This window comes from Aythya marila, assembly GCF_965140915.1.
Source record: "Aythya marila genome assembly, chromosome: 1".
Taxonomy (NCBI): domain Eukaryota; kingdom Metazoa; phylum Chordata; class Aves; order Anseriformes; family Anatidae; genus Aythya; species Aythya marila.
In genome coordinates, this window is record NC_139042.1 from 55,684,687 (window position 1) to 55,705,133 (window position 20,447).

Consider the following 20,447-nt stretch of genomic DNA (forward strand, 5'->3'; position numbering starts at 1 on the left):
TCTTCTAAAAAGCCGAGGGTATTTTCAGCGGGGTTTAGACACACTGCTTTAAAAGTCTCATTTGGCCTATCTAAACCTCTAAGTCTGAGACGCTCCAAGTACTGCTTTCTAGAAATTTTCCTCATCTCAGTGACTGTGGTCACTCACAGAGCCAGATCTTCCTTTGAAAGGCTGTGTTCTCCTTCTGCTGTAGGAGGAAATACAGTAAAACCAGTGAAACCAGTGTATGTGCGACTTGTCTCGTAGTAAATCAGGTGGGTTCTGTGCTTGACAGATTGGGACTAATCCTCCTGTCTCCTGCACTGTTAATATCAAATCCACACTCTGTTGAATTCAAAGCAAAACCAGAACACAACGTGTTTCTGTAAGGAAATGACCTGCCCTTAGACTTTTAATACCCCACATGCCAGATAATACACATCTACAGTACGAATAACCAGCCTTTTTTTTAACAAATTCTTATTTAGCTATCCATGTTTTGCAAAATTTCCCTGCACGTTTCTAGTATGGTGTTGGCAGAATGCTGTAAAGTGTTTACATTTGTGAAGATTTTGTTAAACTGGAACGCTACTGGGTTCTCCACTAAGTAATATTTTACATAATGGAGATGTAAATTTGCTTGCTTCCCTCTTTTTTTTTTCTTTTTTTTTTTTTTCCCCCTTATAAAATGTAAAAGCTGAGAAGCAATTAGAAATGGTGATTTTCTTTTGGCAACTAAAAACTGTTAATAGTTGGAAAGTTCTGTTTGTGGCATGGATTGCTAATAAAACTCGCCTCTTCCTGCCAAAATCAGAGAGTCCAACTTTCAACATCTCCCCAGTCTCCCTCTCGCTGCACGAGCCGTTCTCACAGACCTGGATGCACTTCTGGCTGCGCTGTTCGTGCACTCTTGTCAGAAAATATTTTCTGCATCTCTAATTTCATCAAGATATGCTTGACTGCGGTCGTCAGAATCACTGAGAAGCGGTGTTTAATTCAGGATTCGCCGTGGCTCTGGCTGCGGCAGCTGAACAACTGAAGTATCAGCGAGGAATCAGACCACCGCGGCTCCGCAGTTTGTTGGCATGTTTGTGTAATTAGATGGGAAACGTCACCATTGTGTGACTGCCCATTCCCAAGCAGTCCTCCGTTTACGGTGGAGCATGTGGCTGCTGATATTCGCACTGGAGAAGGGCTAGAGAGAAAAAAAACTCTGCGTTTAATTCTCCGATGCCTTTTATAGAGAAGTGTGCCAGATTCTGCAAAATAATAAATGCCCTTTTTTCTTCCCCCGTTAGTGACAGCAACACATTTTTAAATAGCGGCCTTCGGTGATAATTATCTCATCCGTGTCCATTTCTGTGGTGTTTCTTATGCTGAGACACAGGCAGCAGCAGCAGTGTAGGAGTCCTAAAGTCAGACATGGGGAGGATGGCAAAGGTTGTGAAGAGGTAAGGCTTAAAAATAATGAATGGGAAAAAAAAAAATAGGGTGTCCTTCTGCCTCTTAAGTATGGATTTTTTTTTAGCAATCCCAGTCTTTTTTGAAACAAAGCTGTATTATTCAAGTCTGGTGTGCCCTCAGTTTCCCTGTTGGTCTGAATCTACCCTGATGCAGTCATGGTGATGTGATGGTCTCCTCCCCTGGCTGTTTCCTTGCCCTGCACACTTCTCGTTGAGGACTGGCATACCAGGAGAGGTAGATGCCCATGGCAAGAAGGGGGAATTGGGATGTGCTGCTGTATGGGGACAGCAGGCGGCTGCCTCCTGGTGCAGCCCTGTAGTGGACTCTCAGAGGTGAGCAGCTTCAGCGAGCACAAACCTTTCCGGGCAGACATCCTTGCCAGGAGCTGTTTCTTCCAAGGGAAAGACTACACAGACGTGGAGCCTTAAATAGCAAGGTGCCTTGTTCTGAGAGCGAGGTGGGGAGAGGCGTGCGGCTCAAGGACATACTGTGCTGGGATGTGGTCAGGCTGGTGGAGCTCGGAATAGAAAATAGGCCAGCGAGCTAGCTTCCCTGCATGTAAATCCAACCATTTCGGAGGTCTCCCTGAATGTATTTAGCGAGGGAATTGGGTTTAGTGGGTGATTGTTTTGAATGATGAGCTGTTCATTACATCTGTTTTCCTTGACTGCTGATGTGAAATAATTGACAGATGAAATGTGAGAGGATAATTTCATGTTTCACACCAGTGACTCCATTTTATTTGGTACCCTTCTCACATGATTGGGAAAGACTAGTGTCGTATGAATCCTTTGCCGAACTGAATGGTGAATCAGCAGGTCAATGATGAGGTCATACCGAGACCTCCCGAAAAGCTCTTTGTTGTTGTTTTGGTGTGGTTGGGTTTTGTGTAGGCTGCTGAATAGGTTTTGTAGCGTGGCGGACGGTTTCAGAGCTTGTCCCGAGGTTCAGATTTATTCCCGGTTGGGGCTGTCAAGTATTTTAACTATGTGGTAGCAGCGATACTCGGTGGCAGTCCTTGGCTGGTCGCACAGGGACAGGGTTTCTATCCCAGGGGTAATGCCTTTGATTTAGGGATGGAAAGTGCACGATGGAGAAGCCTGCACGAGCTTGTGTGGTACCTCCTTTGGGCAGACACGGCGCGTGGGCGCTGGCTGTCTCAGGAAGAAGTAATGAATCATGGGGTTTAATCAGAAGAGTAGGGCCAAGTGTGGGTGAAACAAAACCTGTAGTGGGTTTTACCCTCATAGATGGGTCTGAAGTGTCCTTATCTGCATTCTCTGCTTCTGCAATAGCCTTGGGTGCCACTGGCTCGTAGCAGAGGGCAGTCCTGTGTGCTGTCAAGTCAGACGGCTGATCCCAAGCACAGTGGCTGCTTGTGGTGGAAATGGGACCTTAGCTGTCAAGAGCTGCTCCCTGGTGCCATCACCAGCCTTCATTCAGCACTTCCCAAGAGAGGAGCTTGCCAAGGTGCCTGCCAGCACATTTTTCATTTCCAGAGGGCTTTGCACGATACCCCCCTCATGAACTCCTCGGGCAAGATAAATACCTTTTGTGCTCCTGCCTCTCGTCAATGGTGCTATTCTTGAGCCCGTTCCCAGCCCCGGCGCTCGGTCTCCGGGCCAGCAGGTGCGGGAAGCTCAGCGAGGGTGGCCCAGGCTCGGCGCGCTCTGCGAAAGCGCATCCTGTGTTTCTCAACAACAGCCCCTCCGCCCGGCGGATGAGCCCCGGGGGGAGCCCGAGACAGCCCTCCGTGGGCAGGAGAACTTGGCAGTGGCTCAGGGCCTCGAGGATGGAGGGTATAAAGCTGGGAAGAGGTCCCCTCCTGTGGCGTGATGCTCTGTGCCAAGCCCGTCATCCCTCCAAGCCAAGGCGGGCCGGAGGGGTCTCCTGCCAGAGCCTGGCAGCCCCTGCCTTTCATGAGGCAGCCGGGGCTGCTGCTGAGTGATGATCCTGCCCAGGGCTGGGGGGTAGGGTTAGAAACCAACCCCCAGGTTTCCTGTATGGCTGTCTGTTAGCATTAGGCCCTTGTTTTTCCATTTATTTGTTTTTAATATATACATATAAATACTCTCGATTTGTTTTTTGCCCAGCAGTGGTTTTGTCTCTCTCATGGTTTTGTCCCTCTTGTGGTTTTTTCCCTCTTGTTACAGCGAACATATCACTCATTCTTCATCCACCTGGGGAGAGAGGCCTTCGGGAGCAGTGGTGACAATAACCCCGTCTCCTTACGGCACACGGCACTGCCATAATTAAAACAAATAGGTGATGCCAGGACAGCGCAGTGCTGTTCTCCTTCCCCTAATAGGTACCATGGAAGAAGAAATTAAGAAAATGAATAATCCGATAAATTATTGATAGAATAATAAAATCAAAATAGTTTCCACAGCCTGGCAGAAGATTAAATATTTGGAAAAAGCAAATGTGCCGTTCTGGTATTTCTCTGTGCCTGTGGTGACTTTTTCCCTGGTATCTGGGGACAGATGCTCACTCGGTGCACTCAGCGGGCCCAGCTTTAAGCCACTAGTTCAGTTCACCATTGTCACAGTCTGCCATCCTCTTCCAAACCACTGTTCCCCTCACGCCTGTGCTTCTTCGGGTGAATGTCCATCCTTCAAGTGCAATGGTTCAGATACCACCTTGGGTAAATCCCCTCTGTAAGGAAGAGCCACGAGCTGGCCCCAGGGACTCTCCCCTAAACCCCAGTTATGTTTAGGACCACTGGGACCTCCTGGTGGTGCGGCCTTTGTCCTGCTACAGCGTGAAGCTCATCTCCTCCACCCACCCTGTCCCCTTCTTCTGGGGCTCACCCGAGGGGCCCCCCCATTTGGGCACGGGGTCCTCTGCATGGGGTGCTCCCGGAGCCAGGGTCCGGCTCACTCCCGATCCTGACCGGGGGCCAGAAGGGCCCCGCTGCATCTTAGAGGATTCACTGCAGGAACCTCCTCCCGAACAGCAGATGTCCTTGCCAAGGGAGGGTATTCGAGCTTATGCTTTCTGTAAGAAAAATGCTTCCTGAACGATTAGATTTCTCTCTGATTCTCTGCATTAAAATTAAAAAAAAAAAAAAATGAGGAGAAAGTATTACTTCGCACATGTGGCTGTGCAGTTTAAATATAATTAAAGGAAAACTAGTCTTTTTTTTTTTTTTCTCTTGCTAAAGAGTTGCATTTATACATTTTAATATGAAGATATGCTCAGTAGGGAGCAGAAGCCTATCATTGGCTCTTACTGCAGGCAACACACACAGCAAATCTAAAAGAAAGGACTGCAGCACCGAGCGGGGGAAGCGAATTTTAGATGCAGAAGGAGAATACAAGTATTTAGACCATATCTGTATCTATAAAGCTAGAGATAAAAGGCTTTCTCTTTTATATTTTCTTTTTATTGTTTTTTATAGTGCAGTACAATACAAACATTACAACCTGGCTGATTCCTGCAGAGATGCCAGGCACTAGCATCGTGTCCAAAAATTAGCTTTATACATATGCTAAATTAAAGATTGGCAGCCGCAGCAGCACAAATCCCATATTGGCAGCAGTTTGCAAATCCCACGTTGGCAGTCTTCTCCACATGAAAGAAGAGAGGAAATACAAAGGGCAAAAAGCCCAAGAGACTTTCTCTATCGAATAGCAGCGAGTGGAACACATAAACTATCTGTGGGGGAAAAAAAAAATCTCCAAATTACCGAAGATAAAAGAATAAATCTGAATCTGTGACGAGCTCAAATGAAGGCCTGTTTACACCTTTTGGAGACGGAGCCATCAGGAAGCAAGTGCTGGTTTGGTGGGAAGGGTGCAGGTCTGGCGCTGTGCAGGGCATGACACTTGCCTCATAGGGGCTGGAACCAAGGGGGGCTGGTGCTTCTCTGACACTTGTGCAAAGCAGGAATAGTGACATTAAATCTCCTAAATCAGACTGTCCCTAAATACAATGGACACGATAAAGTATATATTATCTGTTTTCTCCTTTACAAAACGTGTTTTGGTCTATCTGCAGAAAACCCCTTTTCAGCTTGCCTTCCTTATGAACCAATAGAAATTGTTGTTGCCTTTAATTCATTAATCCGAACAGCCGTATTTGCATGCTACTTCTGCTCATTACCGTATTCAGTGAGTGTTTCACAACAGTGAATATTTTCTCTTACATGTATGGTTGGCAGCGGTTTCTTCTAGGCCTGTCCAGTGGATTGCTTAGCTCCTTCAGCCCAGCCACCTATGCTATTTTGGCTGGCATTGTGTCCTTCCCGAGAAGTCGCTGCATGTGTTAATTTACCATGAGAAGCAATTCCTTCTCGTGCGTTAACCTGCCTGGATTTTAGAAGCCACGCATCTCGTGTTTGGCATAGATGCCTGCATCTAAACAACGATACACAAGTAGCTGCATAAACGTGAAAGGAAAGGAATTGCCACAAGTTAGAAGTCACCCAATATTTAGTTGTAATGCTTGGCTGTATCAAAAAGTGGGTCCTGAGATGAAAGTGCAGAGAAGTAGAATCTGAATTTTTCCAGAACTTTTATTTTTGTTTAGTACTTATAGGGACTTATAGAGTAAAGTATTTCTCACAATCTTCCAATTCTCTGATCTAGCACAAGACATGAAGTTTTTTTATTTTCCCCAGAAAGGGATTTGTAGTCAATGAAAGCAAACAGCAAATGACAGAGGTTTAACCCTTTCCATCTGTGTGCTGCATGCCAGGTCTCACCACTCTGGGTAGCAAGCTCTCCCCAAGCCATTTGGTCCTAGGCCAGCACTGCCTGATGAGATGTGCCACTGATTTGGCAGGAGCAGGTCCGGGCCAGGTACATCTGCAAAGCAGGGCAGGACTCATGATGCAGTGTTTATGCCACGTGGGGCACACGTCTGGTCAAAGCAAAGACCCTACAAGTGAGATTGGGGCTGCGAATGCCATGGCCACCACGCAGGGCTGCAACGTGAGAGCCAGCAAAGCATCCCATGGGTGATGGGCACAAGGGTTGTCAAAGCTGTCTTTGCTTGTGTTGGGCTTTACTGCACCGAGGTGGGCTCTAAAAGCCGGACATGGGGGTTTGTGGAGGGGAAAGTTGTTCCTGTGTTATCCGTCTGCTGACCTCTGGTGATCATGTCCTGGACAAAGGCACTTAGGTTTTCCACTGAGGCGCCCACTGAAGCCTGGCTGTGCTCCACGCTTGCGGTGGCTCTCTCTGCCAAGTCTGATTTTGCACATCCACTCTGCTGAGTCTTCTCTCACCACTGCAGCCCTGTTTTTGTTCCCAGGCTTTCTCTAGAGCCTGTAGGACCAGCTGTGTCCTTGAGTTGTCTGGCTTTGGCCGCAGATGCCAAGATGCTTCAAATAAGAAAAATTATCAAGTGGCATCTTCCAAGCAAGTCAGAAGCAGCGCTGCTTCACCCAGTGCATAGCTAGGTTCTTTTCCCTCTCACTGTTGTGGAAATGTACAGCAGTCCAAAAAGCAGTAGAGCTTCGTGGTATTTGTGACAGGTTCCAGTCAAGGGCTGTTAAACACAGATACTGCCACTCCTTCCAGTTATAGGTAGAAGGGAACGTATGTGCTTTGCGATATGGAAGTCTTAGGTCTCACAAAATCAACACCACATGATTCATCACCGTTAACCCCAGGGAGGGCAAAACAGTGAGGAGAATGGCCCACCATGGAGCAGGAGCAGGAAAGGAAAGCTCAGACCCTGCGCCAGGGCTGTCTGGGAGCCTGCGAGGCTGAGACTGCTAACATGGGTGGGGGAGTGAACAAAGCTGCAAAAAATTGCATTTTCCTCCAGAAAGAAAAACAAATAAACAAACAAAAAACAACAACCATGAGGCAAGGGGGTCACCAAATAGTGCTTCCACACTGAGGGATGTGGGAGTCCAGGCCAGTTGGACATCATGGGTAAATAACCATTCAAAGCAGTTCCTTCCAGTCATCTCCTCTCTGTCACTGACATCTTCTGGAAAGAACTGAGGTGTCCTCAGTGAAAGGAAGGCTGCTTCTCCAGGGAGCCTCCTGTCACATTCGCAGCTGTGTCTGTGTCCCTGTCTGGACACAGGGAAGCTCCTTTAAATCCCTCAGATGCCACCATTGCCCTTGACCCTTTGGTAGGCTTAGCTCAGAGCTTTCTCTTGACTGTCTGCTGCTCCAGTGTCCCAAAGTAGCCCCGAGAAACGTGCACAGCAATGCCTTGAGCTGCTCCCTGTCACCCCTGTGTAGATACTGCCTCCACAAGCCAAGGGCATTCAGTGCCCTGGACAAATGCTGGTGTTCCCCAGGAACCTGGCTGCTGCCAGGCCTTGTCCCTCATGTTCAGCTGGAGCTGCTGGCTCAGTGATCCACGGCACCATATTAACGTTTGGTGTGGGCAGCCTGTGCTGTAGCATCTGAGGAGATACTGAGGCAGATCAGGTTTTCTGTGGTGGGCAAGGAAGGGTCAAACCTAAGCAAATTTCCTCATGAATCACCATGGGCCTGTACACGAGGACCAAAGGACGTCCAGGGACCATAGCTTTGGAGCACTGGGTGTGGAAAGGGGGTGAGAAGGGACCCAAGAAAAAGCTTGTGGGGGAAGTCCAGTTGTTTCTGTGCCTGTTCCCAGCCTTTGATCTAGGCTAAAGTTATCCTTCCAGAAGGTACAGACAGCTTTCCCTTGATAAAGAGACCTTACACTGTGTCTGTGGACAAAATGATTTTAGCCTGGGATTAGGTGCTTTAACCGTGGGACGCACTTTCCCACTGGCAATGGCTTTACTTCTTGTAACTTCTTTCTGGTACTTATCCAAAATGCTAGTGGTGCTTCTTTTTTACTGCATCCAGTAATTTGCCACTTCCAATGCAGTGTTAACATGCTTAAATTATTTGTAGATGCCTCACATCTTAATCACAGTTCAGCCAAACAATATGTATTTATCTCTTTTCCTCTCCTTTTTTTTTTTTTTAACCTTGGTCTTTCTTGCTTCCACACAAACATATTTCTCTTTATTACGGTCCTTTTAATGAGAAAGAGCCCAGAATTAAAAATAACCAGATACTGGCAGTACCATTGTGGCAGGGCCGCACAGGGAGCTCCGTTGGCTGTCTCTTCACCCGCGCTATGTCACACCGTGCATCCCTTTCCCATTTGCCATCCCCGGTTAGCCACACTGCCGCTTCTGCTTTGTCTTTCTCGCTGATGAGCCGTGGCTTTGAATTTTGTTTTTATCTTTAGCTCTTTTGTATTACTTCTCATAGTCCTGCACAGCTTTTGATTTATTTTTTTTTTCACACTAGGGTTGCTAGAAAATTTTCATTGGGGTGATGCTCACATTTTCCTCAAGACCATCAGCGCAGATGCAAATTAGAACAAAAAGGAAAAAAAAAAAAAAAAAAGGAGGGAGTAACCTGGATACTTCTCTTAGCTCAATCTGATTATTTTACCTTTTATTTCTGCTCACAGTCTGCTTAACAGTCTTTTACAGCAATGTACCTTTCTCCCCTTCAACATCAATTTCAATTGAATTGGGATCAGAGGTAAAATATATGAATTGCACTGAAATTAAGGGGAAATCTTGAACAATACAATTCTGTCATAATGCGTAATTGTTTGAATTGTCCTCCTGACTCCATTGCATTAATTTCATTTTGTAATATCATAATGGCATGAGAATGTGTATCAAAAAGCCTGAAATTATTCGTAATTGTGACCGTCTACTCCTCCCCCATGTCCTGTCAGTTTCTTCATCCCAGATTAGTGTCTGTTGGCTTGGGAAGCAAAGAGGGAGCAGATGGACCACAAAATGAGATTCTGTAACCTTCTTACCCAATAGATCTGCTTTCTGCGTGTATTCAGACATATTTACTTACTGTAGTGACAATTATCAGTTTTATTTCTTTTAAGAAAACCAAACAACTTCAGCTCAGTATGAACGAGAGCAAACTAAATTGTCTTCTGGCACCGTTACCATCCATATAGTTTTAAAGCAATTAGGAGTTGTGTGGCCAAATTCCGAGCTGTGTTATACCTGAATATGCCCAGAAAAATTAAAGATTTTTTTATGTATAAGGTAACTGTGTAGGGACAGAAATGATCGCAGTATTTGTGGCTTGTGGAATCTACGTAACATTTAATTTTTTGTAACACAGGTCAGAAGAGCATAACTGTTTATTTCCTGGGACATTTTGTTTGAATATACTATTCAGATGACCAGATGAAGCATCTTTTCACTCGCAAATGAAGGGAGCTGGGTACAAGAGTAAAAAAAAAAAAAAAAAAAAGAAAAGAAAAGAAAAGTAATGACAACAAAACTCCGAAATGCATTATATAAAAAATTCAGTTTATTCAGAAGCTTGCTTGTTTGCTCTACCTCATTTGAAATACACCCTTTTGGAGCACTTGGGTGTGTTTTAAAGGAGAGTAGGTAAATGTGGTTGCCTTGTGTTTGATTAAGGCATGGGTGTAAATGAAAGCTTCCTCCTCCTCTCACTCTTGCAGCATACATCTACAGATTCAGCTTGTCCTGCAGGTCCACTGTTAGTGTGGTAGTCTTCTAGCGACACATTGGACCTTTCATAGCAGCAAAATGTCATGTGTCTCATCCAGGAGGTGGCACCACACTGGGCTGAGGTTCACCTCACCTGTTGGAGCTCTCTAGGAAGAAGGCACTTCATCTGAACCAGCTGCCGAGGCACCCAAGGGAGCTGGATGCCTCCAAAGAACAAATTATGTTCTAGAGTAAGGTAAATCTCCTTCCAGATAGACCAACCCATCCCTGTTGACTGTAGCAAGACCCTAGAAAAAACGTGGAGTGGACACCTGACTTTTAGATGACTCAGGCTGGGTGAGAGGAATCCCACCTCTTGGCTAGGGAAGTCTGCAGTGGTAAAAAGCAGAGAGGAGGGTTTTGCCCAAATATATTGTACTAAGAAAGTGTTTTCACCCCATGCTGAGCAAATGGTACTTGTCCAACAAGTATATGGCACGCACATGGCCATGCACTGGGTGTCTTCCTTAGGAGGAGAAAGGAACATGTCGATCTGGTGATTAGGGCCTGGAGTTTTAGGAGTTTTAGGAGTTTTAGGTAATCAGGAAAATAAAAATGAGAAGTAGAGACTTTGTGTACAAGAATTGCCTGGCTGCCTTGTACGCCTGAGTGCATTGCCAGGAGCTGCAGGTGTTCAATCAGACTGCTTTTATTTGAGGTGCCCAACGTGAATTTAGAAACCACCGTGTAGGCAACCCGGCTTGAAAATTGACCTTAATTTCTTCTAATTGCATGCCTTACTCTTCATTATTTTTCTTGTTAAAGACAGAATTTTGAAAGGCGATTCACTAGTGCAGCTATTTTTGACTCATCGCTGACTTTGTCTTACTTCTTGTTATTTAATGGGTTCCAGTGGCCATATGCTGCGGAGAATCCTGGAACAAAGTGAGTAAACTGGGAGGCATTGCTCGGAAGGATAAATTTCACAGTTGGAAACGCGCTTAATACTAAGCCTTCTAACCAGTTTTTCCAGAAATCACAAGCTTGATTGCCATGATATCTGAACATGGCATTAGCTACTCTAATGAGGAAAATAATTGATATGCTATGGAAATTAGGTCTAATTAGATCTCGTTAAGATAAATATCTCAGTTCAGCTGAAAACTTGAAGAGAGATATTTTACAGCATTCCAGATTATAAATATGACCCTTGTTCTTCACCCTCCCGCGTCTTGGGTTGCTACTGGTAGAAATGAATGTGAAAAGCCTCCTTCTTGGGATCGCTGCAGTCTGTGCCCACTTGACACAGTAAAAAGTGACAAAGGTGCTGGATTGTTTAAATCTTGCTTAAAACACGTTTATTTTTTACCTAAGTTCTAGGCTCAGCTTCTAATTCTAGAGTTATGTAACATAATATCACCTGCCTATTCATTTTGTCAATTAAAGAAATGCATAAATGTTTATATATTTACAGATCCACAGCAAATAATGCTCTCCGTCCCTCCTTAGCACTGTTTTCATTGACTTCAGAACAACATGAATGCTGTGTTACATCAATTACATTTTGAAGGAGAGAAAATACTGAATGCAAACTAAAAACCAATCAAAGTTCCTTTTAAATTTTAAAGGAAAAAGATGTATATATAAGATGGGCCATCCAGAAGGTGACTAGGGCTTAGTATTTAGGCTGGGCAGATAACTTACACCCAGATATATGCCTTGCAAGCTGCTGCCAAACAATGAGCCAGACTCTTCTTCGCCCTTCACTAGTGTAGTTACTGTGCAATTAAAAGCAGAATTAAACCTGCTTGGTGGTTGCCTCAGTTTTTTTTCCAGGGTGCAGAAAACAGAGATCAAAAATCTTTGTTGTCCTGGTGAGCCTGAGTTTCCAGCATGAACGCTGTCACTCTCTCTACAAAGCAAAAGAGAGAGGAATCCATGTTTGCTAATAATTTTATTTGATACCTTCTAATTTTCACAGAACAAGCTATTGAAAACGAACCCTTTACAAATCTGCCTTCGGATTATTAATTTTTCAGAGCCCCTGAGCCAGCAGCCCACAGGCCCTAAAACCACTGTGCCTCCTGTAACATCACAGGCCGTTTTAAAAAATGTAAAATATTAAGGAGGCAATTTCCATCATTTGTTGTAATCTGTTTTATTCCTTTGCCGCCAGCCTGGCAGAGCTGGCTGTTTTCGCCAGCTGCTGCTGTTCCCCGCAGCCGCTAGCTTGCCTCGGGGAGGGGGCACAACAGGGGGTGACCCTGCGGGGTGGTGGGGACATCTCCATGGTGCCTCAGTGCCGCTGAGAGCCCAAAGGTGCAGTGACAGCATGCAGGACCAGCCTGGACCTGGGGATTTTGTCTGTGAGAAGCACTGCTCCCAGCAGAGGCTTCACCACGCAGGACCCGGGACATGCAAGGGGAAGGCACAAGGGATTCTCATCCCTCTGCAAAACCAAATCTCCATCTACAAGTCCTGTTCTTGGCAAGTCTTGAGTAAGGGGAGAAGTGCAGTCACAGTTCCTGATGACTTTCCAATGCCTCTGTATCTTGATAAACGTACACCTCTGCCCACTGACATTTTTTTCTTGCAAAATGAGTGTGGGAGAAACCGTGGCAAGCTACCATGCAGTTTGCCTGGGTGAAGGTGAATAATAAGAGAGTAAAACAAGATGACTCTTCATATGACCTTTAAATATTAACAAATTAAATATCCATTTTCATTATTCCTTTTCTATTATTAATTCTTTTCTCCTTGGTCTTTCTGGTCATTACTGCTCTTCTGCATCTACCATTTCAGAAAACAGCTACAAGCATTGTGAAGATTTCCAAGCACTCCATACATAGATGCACATACACAATCACAGGATGAGATGCCGTGCAGACCAGCAGCAGATGTATGTGGATTTCTTCAGTGGGAGTCTATTGCAATGATTTCACTATTTAAGTCACACAGCACCAAGGCAGCAGTTGTTTTTATTTTTTTTTAAATCTATTTACTCTTTTTGTAACAAACCTAATGATTGCAGAAATGAGAAATCAGCCTGCAAACAGTCCAAATTTAAATAAAATCACCCCCACACTAGACTATAACAGTGGCAGATGGACAGAGGAAGAAAGTGTATATAGTCATATTTTTTGCCATTATAGTATAGACCCTTTCAGATTGCAGCAAGCGACTTGCCATCTGCAAATCTGAGTCCTTCCTTTTCTGCTGAGGCACCGATTCAAGAATCATGATTTCTGAAGTTTGAGTTACAGTATTCAGTGGTTTAGCTCTCATTTTAAAGGCATACTTGTCTCAGGATTTTGCTCCAAACACATGGGAAAGGCATCCTGAAAATTTCCCTCTGCTGAAGACAAAACCCAACCCCAGTGGCTCCCGCTTAGGTATGTGGTGAGGCAATGGGTTGCGCACATGAATAGCTTTTTGTCAAGTAGTCCCTTATTGTTGGTGTTCTCCACGCATTTTTAAAATGGCCTGCGATGTTACAGGATGCTCTGTGGGTAAATGACTGCTCGGTGTCTGTCTGAAGCGTAGCCCACGATGAGCATTACAGCACGAGCACTGACCAGCAGCCACAGGTTTTGGTTAGCGTTGCCCCTCTGAAAGGATTAAGAACCTGATCACTGTATAAATATCATTGATTTCAAGGGCTAGAGCTTCATGTAAATGGCTGCTGATTTGGTGGGAGTGTCGATTTTATACATATTTGCAAACAAAATCCGGGCATGTTCTTAAAACCCCTCCATGTGAAATGCTGCCTTCCACGCTGTTGTTTTCCCCAGTTTTGTCTGACTTTTGGGTTTAAAAGTGGCAACAAGGATGTCGCCATCACAGAGCTCTGGTGAGCATATGCAAGTTACAGCCTACCAGGGTTTCTGATGCTCTCACGTTATGGGCAGGGAGTTGCTTAATCTAAGGGTCGCGACTCTCATACAGGTTTAACAATTTTTTTCCCTCCGTGGAGCCAGCAGTAACCGAGAAATCTCCTTTGGGGATGAAAGCCGATTTTGAACTTTGTCTGAAAAGGAGAGGTCTGAAAAAATCATGCAATTCAGTTCTGGCAACTCTGTTTCAAGAGGTGCTGCAGGGCACGTTGCTTTGCAGTCTTTCTAATTTGCACCAAATCAGGGTTGCTCTCTACAGAGGCAAAAAGAGGAAAGGTTTCCTTTGTTAATCATACGTGCAAGAGCCATGTACAAAATAAAGTATTAAACACAGTAATTACAGTAATTTTTGTTAAAATATTTCCACACAATAAACCTGTGGCTTTGAGAACTCTACCAGAAGCAAAAGAAAAACAATCTGTAATGAAAAAATTGAAATCAGAAGCCACTAATAACACTAAAGGGAGCCCAGAAGCCAAATTAATGTTTCTACAAAGAAATACTTTCCTACACCAGGCAAATTCATAGTAAGACCCTTACCTGGGTCTTTATATATAGGATTCAGATTTCATTTTGAAGCATGCTTTTTACAAACTGTTTAGTGTTCATATGTCATTACCACTGTTGGGCCAGATTGCACCTGGCATCGATATAAACAAAGCTTTGGCAGGAATTCTTTCCTTTGGGATGGAGACATCTGATTTTCAAGCTGAAAACATGTCAGTGTTGCAAGACACTCCAAATAGCCTGTTTTACCAGTGCAGTAAATTAACCCGCCTGGTGTAGTGTTAAATGCTTTACAAACATCGACTGAAGGCGAGGGAGGGAAACAGCAAAAAAACAAACAAAAACATTTCAATAACTTGTTTGACTAGTAGCAGTGCAAAAAGTGCAACCGCAGCTTGACGGGAGCTGGAGATCCTTGGGAGACGGGACTGCAGAAGAAGACGTTGTACGAATTTTGTCCCGTGGTCAGCCCGGAGAGCATGCCACAGCATCATAAGGCATGGAGAGATGGAGCAAAAGGAGTTATATGGATAATAGAAAGGGCATCTCCCAAGAGAAAGCTCTGTTTAAAACCCAGGTTAGGATACCAGCAAACAGTGCCCGTCATCATAGCCTTGTCAGCAGGGGAACGGTGTTGGGAAAGCAATCGCATACAAGAGGTTTGTCTCCAATGCTGCAAACCACTGGTGGACGAGGACTACGTAGGCAGAACAAAGGTTAAAATACCCGTTTATCCTCCTTGCTTCCCCATTGTTCAGGATAAAAATGCTGAGCTGAACGTTGTGGATAGATCAGGGGGTTGTGTTAAGCTGAATGGGGTGTAGGACAACAGGGCTCAACCTGCCCGGGGCTCTGCAGCAATTCTGCCTATGGGTGTTAAGCTGTAATAGCCCGAAAGTAGGTCCACCTGCAGATGGGGGTGAGCAGTCACCTGTCCTGAGAAGCACAGGCAGAAGCAGTGTTCTTAAAAATACGTATTTATATCGCTGCTGGTGATCAAGTGGACTGAAGCCATTTTGATACTGTTGTCTTGCTATTTTAATTATCCTAATAGCTGTCTATTTACAAACATGCATGCAAGTGGGCTAGAATAATTAATTAATATTCATAAGCACTCACAAAATGTGGCAAAGCTTATGGTGGGGTGGATGATAATTCCAAAGAGGATTAGCTTTGTATTAACTGTAGATTTACGTTAAGTGTATACTGAGTGTAGATTCAGCACGCCTGATTCTTGCTTGGGCAGCGATAGAGGACTTAGCTTCCATACTGGCAGAGATTTTATCTGGTCAACAGGAAATGAAAACTGGCCAAGAAACTGCCAACACAGAATCTGAAGCTGTGAAACCTGGTCAGGAAGAAATTAAGCCAAGTAAGCAACAGATGAAAAATTATCTTAAAGCAAAGATCAAATCACTCAGTTGGAAATGAGGATTGTATTGGAAAAGGTGATGCTGAGAGCATGAAGTGACAGAGGATTTAAAAAAAATATGATATTAATAAATATAATGAAGTGATGAACACCAATAATTTTAAAATAGAGCAACTTAACATTTTTCAAGAAAATAAAAAGGAAGTAGAAAGCTTTAATATACCAGAAGACTTACGACAAATTGCAGAGAGGACTTTAAAACCTTGTGAATCATTTTGAAGAGAATGCCAGGGGTCTGAAGCCCATGTGGGAGGATGATAGTTCAAATGAGGAACCAGAAAAGAAAGAGACTTTGGTAAGACACACCTTTTGCAACACTTTCCTGGTACTGATGTACCTAGTACAGCACCCTTAGCTTTGGAGTAGTCCAGTGGCCTCAAGAGGGACAACAAGCCCGTTTGTGTGCCCATGCTGCAGAAACCTACCAAAGTTTTGCATTAACTTCGTGTTATTGGTGCTAAGTAAATTCACAGCTAAATTGGTACCAAGGCAGGGTCTGGGCTGGCCCCAACATTTATTATGTGTATTTAAAATGGTCTGAGCCTATTTCACTAGTCTTGTATTGGCATTGCATTTGACAGAATCGTTGTCCAAAAAGTGAGAAAAAAAATATGTGATAAGCCAGACAAAGGATTTGAGCTCCAAGCCTGACAGACCGCTTGAAGTAGGTTAAATCCGTGTGGGACTTGGACTTGGATGGATCTATCAGTAGGTGTTGGAAACACAGGTGAAGGAGCCCTCATGCTCAAGCCTGGAAAAGAGGTTATGGAGGGAGCAACCGAACATAAGGGAAGAGTTGTGGTAGCCAAGTAATCAATGTGCCCTGCTTCCAGAGGGTCCCATCAGCTCTGCTGAGGTAATGGTATGGATAATTAAGTGTGGATATAAGAATGGGGGCTCTTAGTGATGACTGCTATGGGGTGCAGGCACTTGCTTGAATCCTACCTGCTACCCTCCTCATTAGCAGGAAAGAAGTGAAATCGTGGGTGCTGAGCTGGCTGGCTCTGGTTCTCCAGGGACAGCTGTGCTGCAGGAAAATAAATAAATAAATAAATAAAATAAAAACAGCAGAAGTTCTTCTTTCCATGTTTCCCCTCCTGGCTGTTTATTGTCATCCTTTGCAATCCCCTTGCTCGCAGCAATGCAATTTTTTGTATGGCTGTGCTGTAAGTGCTAATGCTGAAATTGTCTGGTCTTAAAAAAAAAAAATCCTACTTCCCTACCCAGAAATAAAGTAAAAACAAGTTTTTTGAATGTGATTGCTCTGTGATCCAGTTTGCTTCCTGATTTTAGAAGCAGCTGCATTGAAAGCTTTTGTGTGGGGGACAAATGAGGCATGGGGTAGGAATAAGCAGGAGAGAGTAGGGACTGCTCAGATCTTGCAGAAATAAACACGAATTGATTTATCTTATACTTTGATTGGGAAATATGCACCAACCTTACTTTAAATTTTGCAGATATTCCAGAAGCCCCACTGCGGAGCACCTTCTCAGCCAGCCCAGCATTAAAAATAATTGATTTCATGAGAAAAAAAAAAAATGCAGTGAGGGAAAAGAAATGCCACAAGTTCCAGTAATTTGTTCCGCTGCAATCAGGAATATCTAAATGAGGAACTTAAAACGGTTTCGAAGAACACCAATAAATAATTAAGGTTTCTTCTCTACGTGCCTATGAAGATGTGTATTATATTGCACCAGTAATGTACAATTCATCTATTAGTGATGTACAAATACTGTGACCATAGGATTAGCACAGGGGAGATTTGACCTAGAAAATAACCACCTCCTCAGGTGCCTCTTTCAAACAGGAGAAAAAAAATCACAGTTTCCTTAACACTGATCATAGGTCTAGGGAGGGACAAATTCACATCCTCAGATTGGGTTCAGACCACAGAAAACAACTGAAGTCATTTCCAAAAGGTCCCCACTCCTTGCCGTGAATACATGAGTCATAGAATTAATCTGATTTTATATACGAGGGCTCAGTCTCTGTCTCAGCTAGTCGCTGCCGAGTCAGGGACGTGCGGGATGTGGCATTCTGGCGCTGCTTCCCCTCTCCCACTTCGGGGGTGTGGGTGAGAAGAAGGGGGTGCAGTTGCTTTTGTACTGCTGCCCATCCTTCAGGGACGCTGCCAAGAGCGAACAGCAAGCTGTAACTGGCTTCCTCACGTCATTAGGAGCATCTGAGAAAATGCTGCCTACAGGAGGTGCTAAAATCTGCCTTTGGGGTGGAGTGGGCTTTTGGGGCTCCTTGACTCACCGCGGACACCTGTCCAAGTGAAGGCAGCCCTTCTAGTAGGGAAAGGGGAAGGAACTCTGGTAAAATCCAGGACAGTGAGGTGGGTGTTCGTTAAGGTAAGTACTGGCTGAGAAATATGTGTATAAAACAGGTTTGCTTTGTGGGAAGGCAAGAGTTGTGTCGATTTAGTGCGAAGCTTGTGAGATCAAAGTTTCCTGTGCTGAACAACCCCATGGAGAGCTATCTATTCAGTGCTTCTGGCATCCACTTCTTTCAAGCTTCTAAACTTAAAGACATCTAAAATTGTGTTCATGCTCTCCTAACATTATTCTCCCATGGAAGTAATTACTGCAATTACAGGCTACTTTACAATGCTAAACGCACCTGGTCCGAGGAGCGATCCCCGGTGCCCTCGCCTGGTGGGGCTGAGGGGCCACCTTGCGTAGGGACAACCCTCTAGAGCAGGATGACTTTGAGGGACCTACAGTGTAATCACTGTTCTGTGTTTTTTCCTCAGTTCCAGCAGCTGAAGTAGCAGGAGCAGTGAGCCATATCAGCATGGTATTATTTTATTGTTTAGCTGAGGATATGTCTTGCATGATAAGGTGGCACATGTGAGTGGTTGGAGGTGTGCAGGCCTTGCAGGAGCACCGTCTCAGGACTGAGCAGAGAACTGATCTTGGTGCGGTCCTGCCCATACTTCTTTTGGGGCACGATCCCTGCTGAGACCCATCTGTGAAACCACATTTTGGTTTGGAGAAACTACATGGTTTGCTGCTCCAAAGGAGAGGATGGATATAAATGAGTAGCTCTGTCTTTCAGACAGCTGGGGCCCAAGACCTTCAGGTGGAGTTGGGAGCTAAGTTACCTGATGGTGTTGATTTTCTCAGGGGGTCCATAAACAGAAGTTGAATCAATTCACATGATCTCACAAGGGAGTGCAGGACTGCATGAGGTAACCTCTGCTTTAAAAAGGTGCCCATGAAATGTGGTTTAAGGACTTCTCTTTCAGATGGTGCAAGAACTCACCTGGTGGAAGGGCCTCCTGGGGGCGCGTTGCATAGCGTATGACACCTGCAGAGCAGTTGGTGTCATAAATCCCGTGCTAAATGCATTGCATGGACACACATCTACCAAGTGACAACCTTCATCTTTAAGATGGAATTTGAAAATGATCACAGTTTTTTTGCAGAAGCATGATTTTACTGTGGTCATGACTTGTAAACTCTTGGACTTCAGGAGCTCTGTAGGATTCTGATCACATGAACAATACTAACTTTTTAGCTTACTAATACAGATAAGTAAGATAAGAGCTGTTAATCAGTATTTGCACAAATCAGAAAAAAAATGTTCCAAATTTTCTCTCTAAAACCCCTTCTTGTATTGAGACTGTGGACAGATTGTTAAAGTCTCTTCAAGAAAAGAAGAAGGATGGAGAAGCCATAATGCAGTTTACCTGATTTTTTCTTAATGCCTTCTATGTTCCTAGGGGGCTCTGAGCACCTCGGGATGGACGCTGGCTCTTTCTATCCAAGCCTTTGGCCTTCCTTTCTTTCTTTCTGCTCAAGAATAATCTTACAGTTTGAGGACTACCTTTTAATCTAGAAGACTTTTCCCCACCTTTCTCTGGGTGCAAGCTCTCAGTTGTTTTCTTTCTGATAAGCTTTTATTTTCCCTTAGCTTGCCTTTAACATTCTTCTTTTTTGATATTTGCCTTATTTGGCTTAACATTTTTTTTCAGAATAATTTATTAAATAATTGTAGCCATAATTAAATGACACTTCTGATGGTGCACATCTGTTGATCTTCAAAACGTTTGATGCGTATCTCACTTAGAATCACCTCTCCTGAAATCAGCAGCTGAACAGGAATTGATAATTTGCTAAAGTTACATACTTTTGGTGGACAGTTTTGTATTTCATTATCAGCATCAGCAAAAAGATACATTTATAAAAATACAAAAATTGACACTTAAATGTAAACATTTTTTCACAATTATTTATTACCAAGAAAATGCATCTTAAACTCAAATATTTTTCAATAAAAAATAGCTGTAACATACAATTATGTTCATGTGCTGGATGAAAGAAGCACATAGCTTTTTTTTTTTTTTTCATTGATTACTTCAGATTGAATATTTTGTGGTCTCATTTCATCATGCAATAGCTCATTCGGATGGTCCAGGAAGACTAATTAACACTAATGCTTCTAAAGAATTTTCGTTTGTGATGCTAATCTGTCACAAAACAAAAAGAATCCTCAGAAAGCCAGGGGAAAAAAAAGTAAAGAGACTACATCTTGCAGCCAGCTTAAATTAGTGTTAGCTTGATTTGTCTTAATTGAAAGGTTGTTTACATATCTTTTGTAAGTGTTTATAAAAGTTGGCAGACAGAAGAATAGCTGCCTACGTACATGCACAAAATTTTCTTTTATTGGAGCTGTTGTATATGCTACTGTCATTAAAAAAACCTTCTCTGTACACATAGTC

The 20,447-nt window shown here is 44.0% G+C and overlaps 1 protein-coding gene across 1 annotated transcript in view; it reads left to right on the forward strand.

The window, feature by feature from the left end:
* Positions 1-20,447, forward strand: part of CLYBL (citramalyl-CoA lyase) — a 155,179-nt gene that overhangs the window by 101,924 nt on the left and 32,808 nt on the right. The window lies entirely within an intron of this gene.